This window comes from Lissotriton helveticus, chromosome 6 (assembly GCF_964261635.1).
Source record: "Lissotriton helveticus chromosome 6, aLisHel1.1, whole genome shotgun sequence".
In the NCBI taxonomy this organism is placed as follows: domain Eukaryota; kingdom Metazoa; phylum Chordata; class Amphibia; order Caudata; family Salamandridae; genus Lissotriton; species Lissotriton helveticus.
The window spans coordinates 1,273,505,636-1,273,521,291 of record NC_136067.1 but is presented as its reverse complement, the minus strand read 5'-3'; the positions used below and the strand labels follow the sequence as shown (position 1 = coordinate 1,273,521,291).

Here is a 15,656-nt window from a genome sequence, read left to right as displayed (position 1 = left end):
GTGATGTACGGGCAGTGGGGGTGTGCAATAGACGACACACACACTGCCACAAGCACTGGGGCGACATATCCAGGCTCAGCAAGAATGTTGCGGAGATGACACGGGATGATTCCAAGATCAACCCGGCTTGCCCGACGCACCATGACCCCTCTAATGCACTGTATCATTGCTGTGACGCATCCTGACCTGTCCGCCCGGCTGAGAGGGGATCAACAGCAAACTAGCGGTAAGCAGACTGTATGTGTCTGTGACTTGTGAGTGCATGCATGTATTGGTGCTCAGACACAGTAGTGACATCCGTGGTGCGTTTGTTTTTCTGCAATTGCATGTTGGAGCCATTAGCGGAGTGGGCGTTAGAATCCATGTCCGCCAGGTGTACATACCAGTTGCTTTGTAGGTGAGGGTTCCAGGACATGCCGTTGAGGTCTGTGGTCCCATGGCATGACATGTATGTTGGTCTGCATGCACTTGCCCAGTTTGTATGATGTACAGGTTTCACAGGCACACCGGTTCTTTGATATGAGGATGTCTGGTAGGGGTGGGTCGTGTGCAGGATGGGTGCTACATGTCAATCGACTGTAAGGAAAGTTGTGAATTTGTAACCTTCAGTACGTGAGTGTGGCACTTAGGTAAACATCTTTTCCCTCTCTTTCAGCTTTGGCCGAGGGCACTGACCCACAGACAACGGAGATGAGTGGTGGCAATGCATCCGGATCTGAGATGACACACACGCAGACTGACACTGAAGAGGGCAGCCCCGGAGAGGGGGACAGAACCGTCCCTGAGGACTCACATGTGGAAACACCATCGTCTTCATCTTCAGACAGTGTTGCTGAGTCAGCACTGTTGTCACAGACAGGGAGTGGGCAATCAACACCTTCAGTCGGGACACAGCACACAGGGCCCACACTGCCACCAACTGCAACAAGTACTGCTTGTGCTCGCCAGAGTAGGGGGAGCAGAGTTGCCTTCGGTGCAGGCACCGCTGCCCCTGCCCCTGTGACACAACGTGCACTTTGTGCTGATGTGTGTAGGGCAGACCAACATGATAAATGCATTCCAAGACCACGATAGGAAGTTGGGGCAGGTGGTAGCATTCATGGAGGGGATGCATGGCGATGTTGCTGGTCTCCATAGAACAGTTCAGTCATTAGCAAACACTGTGTCTTCAGCCATTCTACAGTCGCATGGACAGGGTGCTACTTCAGTTCCCCCATCCACACCACTTGATGTCTCAGGGGAGAGTGAAATTTCAGACCAGGCCTCATTTTCGGGGTATTGCACTAGAAGCAGCCACAGGCAGCAAGGCAGGGCACGGAGGGCACAGACACCATCCCCTAGGTCTGGGAAATCTTTCACCGAAGACGACGTGAGCTACACTGGAGTTGACACACAGGATCCTCAAGGGGTGTTGGAGGAAAGGGATTCACATGTAACACAGGTATCCCCCTCAAAAGCAGGGACACTCCCAAGGACAAGGACGCTTCAAAGGAAAGGGCAACTCCCAAGAGCAGGGACACTCCGAAGGACAAGGACACTACAAAGGAAAGGCCACCTCCCAAGAGCAGGGACACTCCCAAGGACAAGGACGCTTCAAAGGAAAGGGCAACTCCCAAGAGCAGGGACACTCCCAAGGACAAGGACACTTCAAAGGACAGGTACACTACAATGGACAAGTCTGCTCCCAGGGACAGGGCACCGCCCAGGGATCAGGGACATTGCAGAGACAGGACACCTCCTGTGGCCAAGGCACATCCCAGGGCCAAGGGTTCTCCCATGGACACAAGCTCCATCAAGGACAGGCATACATCACCCCTGGATGCCCTGAGGCTGATGTTGTTGAAGGAACGAAAAACACATGTGTCAGCGGTGGAGTCCCCACATACCTCTACTCCCATCCACACCCCGCAGAAGCAGAGGAAGGAGTACACTGTTGTTGCATCACCCATTACACATGATGCAGAGGGCAGTAGGCAGGCCCACAGCAAATGTCAAGCAGGGTCCAGCACGTCCCCAGAGAGCAGACCACCACAAGCACATGATCCACCTTTGATGTCTGATGAGGCCACAACACTTACCAGTCCAGTCATGTCCAGGGTGCCCATACATTTCACAAAGAAACGGAGACACACACCAGTGAGACCTGACCACCCCAATGTCGCTCCAGTACAGCTGTCCCTAGCTCCCAGAGCCACCCTGCCTCCTGGCCTATACAGCCCTGTGGCTCATCATTTCAGTGGTCCTAGTGAGTCAGCTGCAGTTCACTCTCATGTGTCAGATAGTGGCACTGGGTCTGTTGTTCGCTGTCATGCATCATGTAGTAGCACTGTGTCAGTTGTGCCCTCTCCTGTTTCAGGTACTGCCACTGTGTATGTCCGCCACTCTCATGTGTCAGATGCTGGCATGGTATTTGTTAGTCACTGTACAGGGACATGTCCTGGCAGTGTGTCTGGGTCTATGGCTCATGTGTTAGTCAGTAGAGCTGTGGCTGTGTCTCACACTCCTGTTTCTGGTGCTGGCAGTGTGTCTGGGTCTATGGCTCATGTGTCAGTCACAAGAGCTGTGGCTGTGTCTCACACTCCTGTTTCTGGTGCTGGCAGTGTGTCTGGGTCTATGGCTCATGTGTCAGTCACTAGAGCTGTGGCTGTGTCTCACACTCCTGTTTCTGGTGCTGGCAGTGTGTCTGGGTCTATGGCTCATGTGTCAGTCACAAGAGCTGTGGCTGTGTCTCACACTCCTGTTTCTGGTGCTGGCAGTGTGTCTGGGTCTATGGCTCATGTGTCAGTCACTAGAGCTGTGGCTGTGTCTCACACTCCTGTTTCTGGTGCTGGCAGTGTGTCAGAGGCGACTAGTTCAAGCAGTCCACCAGATTCTGTGCTGTGAGGTGTAGCTCCCATCACTCACATGTGATTGAGCTTGGTGTCCAGATTGTCCACTGTAACCACCCATGCATTATTAATGTACTTGGGACAGGGGCGCTTGACCCACGTACTTGTGTTGCCTCTGATGTACGTGCTCTGTTCTATACCATGGACTGTTGATGCACTTAGCCCCTCTCATGTGCTGCCTCTGATGTACCTGCTCAGTGCCTTGCCATGGACTGTTGATGCTCTGTGACCCTCTCATGTGCTGCCTCAGATGTACCTGTTCTCTGCCATGGACTGTTGATGCACTTAGCCCCTCTCATGTGCTGCATCTGATGTACCTGCTCAGTGCCTTGCCATGGACTGTTGCTGCACTTAGCCCCTCTCATGTGCTGCCTCTGATGTACCTGCTCTGTTCTGTACCATGGACTGTTGATGCACTTAGCCCCTCTCATGTGCTGCCTCTGATGTACCTGCTCAGTGCCTTGCCATGGACTGTTGATGCTCTGTGCCCCTCTCATGTGCTGCCTCAGATGTATCTGTTCTCTGCCATGGACTGTTGCTGCACTTAGCCCCTCTCATGTGCTCCCTCTGATGTACGTGCTCTGTTATGGACACTGCCCAGTTGCTGTTCTAATACTGCATTGTGCCCTCTCATGTGCTGCCACTGATGTACCTGTTCTGTGCTAGGGACTGTTGATGCTCTGTGCCCCTCTCACGTGCTGCCTCTGATGTACCTGCTCTGTTCTGTACCATGGACTGTTGATGCACTTAGCCCCTCTCATGTGCTGCCTCTGATGTACCTGCTCAGTGCCTTGCCATGGACTGTTGATGCTCTGTGCCCCTCTCATGTGCTGCCTCAGATGTACCTGTTCTCTGCCATGGACTGTTGCTGCACTTAGCCCCTCTCATGTGCTGCCTCTGATGTACCTGTTCTCTGCAATGGACTGTTGCTGCACTTAGCCCCTCTCATGTGCTGCCTCTGATGTACCTGCTCTGTTCTGTACCATGGACTGTTGATGCACTTAGCCCCTCTCATGTGCTGCCTCTGATGTACCTGCTCTGTTCTGTACCATGGACTGTTGATGCACTTAGCCCCTCTAATGTGCTGCCTCTGATGTACCTGCTCTGTTCTGTACCATGGACTGTTGCTGCACTTAGCCCCTCTCATGTGCTGCCTCTGATGTACCTGCACAGTGCCTTGCCATGGACTGTTGATGAACTTAGCCCCTCTCATGTGCTGCCTCTGATGTACCTGCTCAGTGCCTTGCCATGAACTGTTGCTGCACTTAGCCACTCTCATGTGCTGCCTCTGATGTACCTGCTCTGTTCTGTACCATGGACTGTTGATGCACTTAGCCCCTCTCATGTGCTGCCTCTGATGTACCTGCTCAGTGCCTTGCCATGGACTGTTGATGCTCTGTGCCCCTCTCATGTGCTGCCTCAGATGTACCTGTTCTCTGCCAAGGACTGTTGCTGCACTTAGCCCCTCTCATGTGCTGCCTCTGATGTACCTGCTCTGTTCTGTACCATGGACTGTTGATGCACTTAGCCCCTCTCATGTGCTGTCTCTGATGTACCTGCTCTGTTCTGTACCATGGACTGTTGATGCACTTAGCCCCTCTCATGTGCTGCCTCTGATGTACCTGCTCAGTGCCTTGCCATGGACTGTTGATGCACTTAGCCCCTCTCATGTGCTGCCTCTGATGTACCTGCTCTGTTCTGTACCATGAACTGTTGATGCACTTAGCCCCTCTCATGTGCTGCCTCTGATGTACCTGCTCAGTGCCTTGCCATGGACTGTTGATGCTCTGCGCCCCTCTCATGTGCTGCCTCAGATGTACGTGCTGTGTTATGGACACTGCTCTGTTGCTGTAATGATACTGCATTGTGCCCTCTCATGTGCTGCCACTGATGTACCTGTTCTGTGCTAGGGACTGTTGATGCTCTGTGCCCCTCTCATGTGCTGCCTCTGATGTACCTGCTCTGTTCTACCCAGTAAAGGGGGTGGTGATGGACAGAGCATCTGAATTAAACAGAACACTCATACCCAGTCAAAAGATCAGGGCTTGATCCATCACTGTTTTTTAGCTCACTGCACCATCCCAGTTCAGAACCTGGCTATATGCAAATTAGTCTGTCCAGGCCCAGTGCATCATGGGAACAGGGCAGACCAAACTACCAAGCCAATTCTTTACTGGAAAGGAAACAAGCTTCCGGGGACCGGTTTCTGGCATTGCAGCCGTCTTCGTCCCGGCTTGCTTGAATCCTGATGGTACAGTGAGCAAGGGACTCATGTCTGAGCATACCCTGCCACTACTATAGTGGCCAAAACGATTCAGAAAAGGGGGTGGTGATGGACAGAGCATCTGAATTAAACAGAACACTCATACCCAGTCAAAAGATCAGGGCTTGATCCATCACCGTTTTTTAGCTCACTGCACCATCCCAGTTCAGAACCTTGCTATATGCAAATTAGCCTGTCCCTGGCCCAGTGCATCATGGGAACACGGCAGACCAAACTACCAAGCCAATTCTTTACTGGAAAGGAAACAAGCTTCCGGGGACCGGTTTCTGGCATTGCAGCCGTCTTCGGCCCGGCTTGCTTGAATCCTGATGGTACAGTGAGCAAGGGACTCATATCTGAGCATACCCTGCCACTCCTGTAGTGGCCAAAACGATTCAGAAAAGGCGGTGGTGATGGACAGAGCATCTGAATTAAACAGAACACTCATACCCAGTCAAAAGATCAGGGCTTGATCCATCACCGTTTTATAGCTCACTGCACCATCCCAGTTCAGAACCTGGCTATATGCAAATTAGTCTGTCCCTGGCCCAGTGCATCATGGGAACAGGGCAGACCAAACTACCAAGCCAATTCTTTACTGGAAAGGAAACAAGCTTCCGGGGACCGGTTTCTGGCATTGCAGCCGTCTTCGGCCCGGCTTGCTTGAATCCTGATGGTACAGTGAGCAAGGGACTCATGTCTGAGCATACCCTGCCACTCCTGTAGTGGCCAAAACGATTCAGAAAAGGGGGTGGTGATGGACAGAGCATCTGAATTAAACAGGACACTCATACCCAGTCAAAAGATCAGGGCTTGATCCATCACCGTTTTTTAGCTCAATGCACCATCCCAGTTCAGAACCTGGCTATATGCAAATTAGTCTGTCCCTGGCCCAGTGCATCATGGGAACAGGGCAGACCAAACTACCAAGCCAATTCTTTACTGGAAAGGAAACAAGCTTCCGGGGACCGGTTTCTGGCATTGCAGCCGTCTTCGGCCCGGCTTGCTTGAATCGTGCAGTTTGCCCAAATTCAAAAGATTTAAAAAGTATTCTGATCAATTGCGCTCCTTTTCCAACTGCAACACAAAAAATGTTGTGTATGTAGTGGTGTGCCCCTGTAATTTGGCCTACATAGGACAGACTACGCAAGCAGTTAAAATGCGGATTGGCCAACATAAGTCACGCATCAGATGCAAGACCATCGGGGCTCCATTAGTGCAACATTACATTGATGCTGGGCACAGTGAGGAGGAATTGACCTGGGCAGTATTAGTGGCAGTGGTGGCTAAGAACAGAGGAGACCTAGAAATGAAATTAAACCGTACAGAGGCTAGGCTAATTGAGAGATATCATACCACCCTGAAGGGATGAAATGATCGTGATGAAGTATGGGCATTAATTTAAATTGTGAGGCTGATCCCGTATCTTTGTAGAGTAATTCCAGCTAGTTACCATTATGCATTTGGACAGATTTGGTCCCTAGTTGCAAATTACATCATTTATGTTATGTTATGTTATGTTATGTTAGTGCTATTTGTATTGCGCACGGCTGCTCCAGCGAAGGAGCGTCCCGGCGCATCGACAAGGTGGCGAACACAACACAACAGGAAACAGAAAATGTTATTAAAAATGGGGGATTTAGATTTTAACATAACTGGGAAAACAGAAGAGTTTTAGCGGCCTTGCGGAAAGAAAGCAAGTCGCCAAGAGTCCGGAATTTCAAGGGGAGAGCGTTCCAGAGTGCGGCTGCCCGCACCCTAAAAGAGCGACCCCCCGCCCGACTGAGTTTGAACCGAGGGGCTACCGCTAATTCTTGATCCAGCGAACGCAGAGTGCGGCCCGGGATATAAGGGCACAAAAGTTGGCGCAATAAGGGAGGCGACAGGCCCTTCAGAATCTTGAAAGATATGCACAGCACTTTAAAGTGGATCCGCTGCCTAACGGGTAACCAGTGCAGGGCTCGCAAAGTTGGACCGGCCGAGCAAAACCTAGGAAGACCTACGATTGCTCTGGCCGCTGCGTTCTGCACTCTTTGAAGTCGGGTCAGCTCGGCCTGGTTTAACCCAATAAAAAGGGAGCTGGCATAGTCCAGCCGAGCCAGAACCGTTGCTTGTACCACAAGTTGACGAGTTGCGGCATCGAAATACTTAAGGGCAGGTCTCAAATTGCGCAAGATGCCGAAGCAGCACGCCGCCGTCCTTTTGGTGTGGCCAACAAAATTGAGGGAAGGGTCCAGCCAAACCCCCAGATTTTTGATCTCCGCAACCGGAGTGGGGGTGGGACCCAGCTCAGGAGGCCACCAAGTGTCTCCCCATAGGTCCGTCCGCTTCCCAAAGACCATCACCTCAGTTTTTTTGGCGTTTAGTTGGAGACAGTTGGACGTCATCCAACCCGCTACCGCCTGAAGTCCTTCTCTGAATCTTGGGGCATCCACCCCGGAGTCCCCGCTGATCGTGACCGCTAGCTGGGTATCATCTGCGTACGACACCATGGTCATACCACAGAGCTTCACAACCTCAGCCAGCGGCCTCACGTAGATGTTAAACAACGTGGGACTCAGCGAGGAACCCTGCGGGACCCCAAGAGACAGGGGATGACATTTGGACTGATAGGGTGGGGACGCCACACAGAAGGAACGATCCCTGAGAAACGAACGAAACCACTGGTGTGCAGTACCGGTCACCCCTATCTCCTCAAGACGCTGCAGGAGAATTTCATGGGAGACCGTGTCAAAGGCGGCGCTTAGATCTAACAAAACAAGCGCCGCCGTTTGACCTGCGTCCAGAACTGCCCGCAGGTGCTCGACCATAAATAACAATGCTGTCTCCGTACTGTGGCCAGCCCGAAAACCATTCTGGGTATCGTCCAGAATGTTGGCACGCGACAGATGATCAGTGAGGGCGGTGTTAACATGCACCTCCGCGAGTTTGGCTGGCCACGGGAGAAGCGAAATCAGGCGGTAGTTCTCCGATTTTGTGGGGTCGAGAGATGGTTTTTTCAAAATGGGCATTACTACCGCATGCTTCCATTTCAAAGGCACCTGGCCAGATGATAGCGACATGTTGATTAAGTCGCAGACCGGGCGAGCAAAAGTCTGGTCTCTGAACATGAGTGGCTTGAGCGGGTCAGCCGGCGACCCAGACTTGACTCGAAGAGCCAAGGCCGTGTAAGACTCCAAAGAGAGACAGGGGAGAGAGTCTAACACCACTTGATCCGGCAGGATGGGTGGCCCCGTGCTGGTTTGTGCAGTAGTGGGAAAGGCCCTATAGATGGTCTGGACATTCTCCAGGAAGAAAGCCGCCAACGCTTCACAATGGGTATTGGAGCTGATGGAATTACCGGCAGGCTTCCTTGCCACAAGGTCCTTAAGAGCCTTAAAGATGGTTTTGACAGGATTCCCGCTACTTCGAAACTCCAGAGCGTAATATGCTGCCCGGGCTCTACAAACCGCACGGTGGTAAGACTTGACAGCAGCCGTATACACGTTTTTTTTGCTGCTGTCATACCTCTTCCTCCAGTCTCTCTCTGCACGTCTACAGACACTTTTTAAGGCCCTCAGATTGCCATCATACCAGGGGCTGGGGGCGCGGAGGCCACACTTACTTGAGACCATCGGGATAAGGGAGTCGAGGGCTCTGGTTACCCATCTGCAAAAATGGTCATAACCAGATTCCACGTTCTCCACTGCCCCCAGTGGGTCATCAGTGAGAAGGCGATAGAGATCTTCCGCCTTTAGCTTGCTCCAACGCCGTCTGGGCATGGCCCGCAGTGACGCCTTAAGAGGGGCCTCTATGAGAGGACAGTAAATAGTCACGAGCGAGTGGTCTGACCAAGTCAGGGGGAGGGGGGAGGCCACTGTAGCCCCCTCTAGGTTGGAAAAAAAGGGGTCCAAAATGTGGCCACCACTGTGAGTGGGGTCCGAGACCAGCTGGTAGTAACTGGTAGTACTCATTGAGAGGTCCCCTGCTTCATTTTTTCCTAACTCTTTATGATACAGTGAATGAATAACTTTATGGGGGGCTCTATCGGAACATCCCTGTGGGTGTTTAGATATGGCCATTACATAAATATTGGTGGGCAAATATACTTCAAAACTGGTGTTCCTGGTGTTCATGCTGTTCCACACTAACATTATAGTGAAAATCAAAACTGTTTATCAGGAATGTTTTCTGTGTACAAATACTTACATTAGAGTGTGAATCTGAATGTGTAGATGCAGTGCCTGTAATATACTTATTTTACACTTCTGTGGTGATGGGACATTTTATTTTTTCCTCTTCTTTTTTGCACTCTCGGTTTTTATACTCGAGAACCGGGGTTTCTTTGATATGGTTATAATTTGCTTTTAAGTTATGTTGGGACTCTCCCCCTCTTTTTAGAGTATTCTTTTCCTCTCCCCCTTTTTTCCCCCTTGCGCCCTGTACGAGTGCAACAGTGTTATTTGTTGCCGGAGCCTTCTAGTCAAATGCAGTTAAGGTGCCTCCTCTCTGGTTCGGTCCTTGAGGGTTGTGTAGTCGAGCTGAATTTTATGCGAATAGTCCTCCGTTTGTGTTGCTCGAGTGCAGCAGTGTAATTGTTGCCGGCGCCACTGAGTTGAACGTAGTTGGAGTCCCTCCTCTCTTTCCCCTGCATTGAGGGCCATGTAGTCGAATTGCAAGTCCAGGGAATAAGTCCTTTGTTTTTGTTGCCGCCATGAGATGCATCACGTGTGATGTCATCACGCTTCTTATGGCGCGTCCAGTGTACTTGGATTCACCCGACTACGTGGATGGTTGCAGCCTTAAGTGCGGATTTTCCTGCTCCACGACCCTGATTCACGAACTAGGTAGGACTGGGAGCCTGCTAGAATTGTAATACCACGATCCATAATTTTTGGTCCATGGGCCTCCTTAACTGAATTGGCAACCCACCAAAACTACGATAAATAGAAAAAGAAAATGTAAATACACAGAAAATATGTGTTTTCTGTCCCCCCCAACCACCAGTGCTACTATTTACCATTTAAAACTGTTACCTAGCAGAAAAGCATCACACTACAAGCCATTAAAAATAAAGCAGAAAAGCAACATGCAAATGCACAATGCACATTATGACACAGATATACATTATACATTATTACACCACTTAAATGCACAAAATAGATTAAACATGCGTTTTACATCACCAATTAATATGTTAATCAAACCGGTTAGTGCAAAGCATTTCCCACATGTAATGTGTGTGTTTTGGTTAATACACAGCAATCAAAATTAATATATTACTTTGTTATGGGTGTGATTGATCTGAATGAGATACACACAAAATCTTCTGTATCTCGCTCCATCACTGTCATTGTGATGTTAGTTACCAAATGTTGACTTTCAAAAAAGATCTATTCCTTTCTAACTGGAAAGGGACCAATGTTATCATAAAGAAGAGGATGTGAGTGTGGATACTTCTGGAAAAACAGTTCACAATACGCGGTCTGTGATTCGCTCTCATAAGAAGTGATGGGTTAATGTTGTGCTAATGGCCAGGATCTGAATACTCAAAAACAACAGTTGATGGACAGAATACTAAACAATGTCATTCATTCACCCCAGTACAGAAATCTGGGCCTAAATCCATTGTTTGTTTGCTCACAATGCCATTCCAGTTTGAACCCAGCAGAATGCAAATCAGTCTTGACCCTGTGCCTCATGGGAACAGTCCCGCCGAACTGCCAAGCCAGGTCTCCCTGGACTGGAAACACTCATCCTAGGACCGGTTTAGGGGTTTCACCCCTCTTCAGCCAGGATAGCTTGATTCCAGTGGCATGGAGAGCACGGGACTCACGTCTGAGCATACCCGTCCCACTCGGGGTGACAAATGCAAAAACAACAGTTGATGGACAGAATGCAGAACAATGTCATACATTCACCCCAGTACAGAGATCTGGGCCTAAATGCATCGTCTTTTTGCTCACCATGCCATTTCAGTTTGAACCCAGCCATAGAAAAGAATCTGAATACTCACCCACTTACCAGACTTGTATGACCATTACCATACTGTTCACAATCAGTATCTTATCCCAATCACTATAAGATGATTACCAGAGGGGGACTTAAAAAAGGCATTAACACATGAATATGAAAATTCTCTGTTCATATTGAGAGCTTTTGCCTAAAACCGGTTTGCATACAAGTTTAAGGTTAGGTTTTTGATAGAAGCTGCAGGACCCAAATGTGCTAATGAAACTGGGTCAACAGCTTGGTGTGCAGGAAGGAAAGATTTTGATAATGATCTCATACAGCATGACTAGATGTCTCACTTGCTGAGTAAGTTGACAAGAGGTCCAACAAGGGCAAAAAGCTCAATTTTGCTAGCAAAGGTGTTAGACGTCTGCATAGACTAGCATTACCAGTGGATCCCCTATGTATGTGGTGAAGAATTCTTCTAATAGTGCTCAGGTCACTCAGGGTAGAGACTGACCTGTGTTCTATGCCAAGTCAGATGAACAATAGTGTGAGTGCACACCTGGCAGAGTTAGCACTCAATCCACCCGTACATGGAGGTTGGGGTGGGGCGGGTTAGGGGGAAGTGGACAGATGCCGAGATAGTGAAAGTAAAATAAAAACATCTCGATGGGGCGATGCGGCGAGCGCAAAGTAAGTGGTTTTATTTATTTTTTATTTTACTTTCTCTATCCCATTGTCTGTCCACTTCCGCACCACCGTGGTTACCTGTGCCAGCTGCGCCTGACTAACACAGCCTGTTGAGGTGCGACTCTTGAGATGGAGGGAGCCTCTATATTATATGCCCATTTAATGGCGATTGCACAGCAGATAAATCATAAAGAGAGCATTTTTAACATGAAAAGTATTTACTCAGAAATTGATTGAGACCAGCTATTAAAAAACAGTGGCACACGCACATGACACTCATCGATGTCATTTCATAAAAATGCTCAGGGGTAGTAGAATTGACATCAGAAACCCTTTGATCGCCCAAAGTCATGATAGGGCTGCAAATTGGTTTGAGGATACCGGGTGCCGGAATCTGTAATTCTTGACTGTTATCCTGTTCCAAATTCTAGCTATTCTAAGTTTTCCCTAGAATGAGAATAACAGCTTGGACCTAGAGTTACCAAAATATTTGGGTTGATAAATATGCATTTGGGCTCCTAAAAGAGAGCTGGGGTCGTGAGGAAGGTCTTAACTACGTACAGCTCTGTTATCTACAGTATCAGAGATCCTCTTGTTCTACACATTACAGTAGGTAGGACCATAAATGATTATCGCTCCCTCATTAAATTTTGTCTTCTTTTCTTTGGTAGCTCTCCGCCCAGGAACCTCTGTCTCACAAAGGGCAAGCAGCAAAGCAGACGGCAAATGAGCTCCTCCTCCTGCTTGGTGAGTACAGGATTGGTAAATTCTCAAACCCCATTTATTTTTTAGCCTAAAAATGTAACTGTAATTGAAAATGTGAACTTGGTCATTGGCTTGTACTATTCACCTTTGCTTCTGGACATGCCTTCCTCACATATCTCCATGTTGCCTCCTTTGCCATTGCTGCTTCTGCTTGTGTCTTGCTAGTGCCACCTATACCCATACCACTGCTATTGACTTTCTATCCAGGCCTTGCTGATAAGTCACATGAATGCATCCCCACTGTCCATGGATCCTCTGAACATAAACTTTGCTCTTGTCTCTATGCTCATTCTGTTACTTATAATTTTCCTCAGAACCTCGTAAATGCTTCCCCTGTCCATACATCTTCCTTTTTTTCTCATCCCTTCTTTCCTCATGTCTGCACACTGCCAATACTCCTATGCAAACCCTCCAATCATGGCTGTTTATAGACGCCTCGTTTGTTCATGTCTCCTCTGCTCATACATATGCCCATACATTCTCTGTTATTGCCTCCACTGCCTTACTCTTTACTATATCTGTCCAGTTGTATTTTATAACAAGTATGATTTCCATCAAAACTAGTTCTTGATGCTAAACGGGAAAGTGATTGCCAATATTCAGTGCAATGCAAACAAGTATATCTTTGTTTGTAGTACTTTGTCAAATGTTATGATGGTGAACACATTCTCAAACGCTTATGACAGGGGCTTTAGACTGTTATGGTTTATCTGCCTGAATTTAGAGAGCTAAATATGATCTAAGTTGGCAGTCTGGTACATATCTAGGAAGCCTAACTTTACAATCTTTATTCTCTACCTCTAGCCTCATTGATCCAGTATTTGGATTCCTATTTACATGCACCTCAGTTTAAACCTGGATTCTACCCCGCCAAAGAGCATCTTGGTTAGAGGTCTCAATACGCATGGTTTGCATCTATTTGTGAACATAAAGCAATAGGCTTAGCTTATGTTATGTCAATATAAATTAATATCACGCACAAGTGCACTTGCTGCCGATGGAACTATGACAATTCCCCCATGGGCAAAAACCATGAATGTTGAACTTACCGCGGAGACCGAGTAACATGGCCGATGCTCCGTGGAGCTGTGTAGGCAGCTATAGAGGAGTTTGGCTCTGGTTCACCCCCTTGGCCGTCACCTACCCAGCCGGGTTACTGGACATAGTTTTTCCTCATCTCCCCGTTGGGTTTCCTTCCCAACCCCCGTGATCCTGTGGCTACCTCCCCTTTCCATTCCTGCTTGGAACCGTGGAGTCAGCTACCTTTATGTTTTTTTGGATTGATTTTTATATATCCCGCCATTTTGGGATAAGGCTATTGGCTCCCATGTGTCCTCCATCTTGGCGGTTTTGACTAATCCTCATTGCTTCTGGACTACTTGTTCGACTGACTGACCTTTTCCTCTAGTCTTCCACCCCTTAGGCCTCCAAAACCCCTCACATCTTATATTTTCACCGATACACAGGATGTTTTGGATCATTGGTTCCTAGCTAGTTTGTCTGTCTCTCACTTTGACTGCTTTGTCCCTCTGAAATACTTTCCCCCTTGCTGGTCTGCCTGACACTATCTGCATTCCCTACCCCTTTTACCATTCCCCCTCTACCTTCCATTCCCATAAGTGTGTCTTATCTCTGCTATGGGTTAATATCTCTTGTTATTGTGTAATCACTGTTTTTCTCCTATGTTTATTTTTTGTTCCTGTAACTGATGTAATTTTGTAACCTGTAACTCGCTGATCCTCATGTAAAGCGCTCTGATACCTCCGGGTCTAGCCAGCTCTATATAAAACTCTGCAAATAAATAAACAAGTCACCACAGGGATTCATCATCATTGAATTATTTTTTCCCAGATCGAGTGTCCAATGTTTTTGAAACTTGTGGAATCATAGAATAGGCATAGAATACTAGATCAGAAATTATCTACATTTGAATACCAGAAAATTAACTAACAGGATGTTTTTCAGTTCAAACAGTTACTAAAACACTTCTGTAGGTCTAGGTCCAATTGTCATAGCGAAGGGTTGTCTCTAGAATGTACCTTAGGTTCTCGACTTTGAGAACTGTAAGAAAACTTGCTATGTGTGGATATGCCCTCGGTGCTGTGATGTTACTGATAGGATAATAAACAACTATAATTGCCAATACTGCCACTTGTTTTACTACTTCAGAAAGAGAAAAAAGAATAAAACTAGTCCCTCTTAACCCCTCTTTCAGTTTGAGTCAATCAATGTATTTTTTCAAATACTCAAGAAGATTTTTTCAAAATACAATTCCTTACAACATTTCTATCCATAATACAACCTATACAAAATTCCCCATAGAAAATATCACACTTTTTGGAACCTAATTAGTGTCCCTTATTCAACAGATTTCCATCAACATCCTCTCCTTCATACTCACATATAGTGTCGCATTTGTACATGTGATTTTGTAAGGAATTGTATTTTGAAAAAATCTTCTTGAGTATTTGAAAAAATAAATTGATTAACTCGAACTGAAATAGTGGTTAAGAGGGACTGTTTTTTTTCTTTTTTCACTTTCTGAAGTAGTAAAACAAGTGGCAGTATCGGCAATTATAGTTGTTTATTGTTTTATTGGCGTGGCCTTGCTGCGTGGTAGCCAAACCCTTTCATTGGTAATTTTGTTACTGATAGGATGGCTTCTGGTTTACAAACTGATTTCCTATGCAGCCTTTTGGCATGAACAGCACTCAGCGCCCTTGTTTTTCCAACACCTGTTTCTGCCCCTCCTCTTCCCCTTTTAAGGGTTTCTTACCATGCTACTGATCTCTAACTCTAGGTCTGTTTGGCCAACAAATATTCCCTTTATAATATTCTGACTGTGAATGGCGCTGTGTTGTCTTTAAGAAGACTAGGGTGCAATAGAGAGAAGAAACTTCTCTGCATGCATGCTGCATCTTTATGCCACTCTCATCTTGTTGCACTGCTATGGCACAGTTCAAGGTCCTACTAGCTACTGTGTCTTACAGTAAACGCAGAAGACATTTATAAAGTATGAATATTAGAGTTATTGTGAACAGGCGAGAAACTTTTCCATGTATTGTTCATAGATTGTTTTGCATTAAACCCTATAACTGGTGATGATATGAAAGCAA

The 15,656-nt window shown here is 47.6% G+C and overlaps 1 protein-coding gene across 1 annotated transcript in view; it reads left to right on the top strand.

Annotated features, from left to right (window-relative positions):
- Positions 1 to 15,656, top strand: part of LOC144763423 (uncharacterized) — a 248,452-nt gene that overhangs the window by 49,575 nt on the left and 183,221 nt on the right. The window contains exon 8 of the mRNA XM_078649006.1: positions 12,447 to 12,522. The gene's annotated coding sequence lies outside the window, so the exon portion shown is untranslated. The remainder of the gene's footprint in view (positions 1 to 12,446; positions 12,523 to 15,656) is intronic.